Source organism: Tupaia chinensis, unplaced genomic scaffold (genome assembly GCF_000334495.1).
Source record: "Tupaia chinensis unplaced genomic scaffold, TupChi_1.0 Scaffold000691_1, whole genome shotgun sequence".
NCBI classification, from domain to species: domain Eukaryota; kingdom Metazoa; phylum Chordata; class Mammalia; order Scandentia; family Tupaiidae; genus Tupaia; species Tupaia belangeri.
The window spans coordinates 537,981-538,500 of record NW_006160214.1 but is presented as its reverse complement, the minus strand read 5'-3'; positions in this window follow the sequence as shown (position 1 = coordinate 538,500).

Sequence of the window (520 nt, the reverse complement as noted above, 5' to 3'; positions counted from 1 at the left end):
TCCTCTCCTGAACAAGAGTTATAGTTCTTTTCTTTTCTTTTTCTTTAAATATTTATTGTAATTTATGATTTACACGTAATCATTACATATCTTTGTAGGCTGCAGAATGGTCTTTCAAAGCATGTATACATTGTGTAATAAGCAAATTGAGGATATAAACATATTTACCACCTTTTAACATTTAACATTATGTTGGGAACACTTGAAACTTGCTCCAATGTTTCTATGAACTTTTGAAGACACTCCTTTCTTTAGCATTTCACGAATCCATTAAGTATTAGGATGTGGGGAAATGCACTTGCACCGTCTGACCTGGCTTCAGTTGTCCAGTGATAATTGCCAGATTGTTGAATTTTCCCGTCTCCTTTGTTAGGCCCTAGAGTTCTGGTTTTTTTTTTTTTTTTTTTTTTTTCTTTTTTTTGGAGAGATTTTCACTATAGGGCACATGCACTCGCCAGACAGACAGAGAGAGACATAGAGACAGAAAGCGAGAAATCCCCCCCCCAGGGGGGATGGTCAC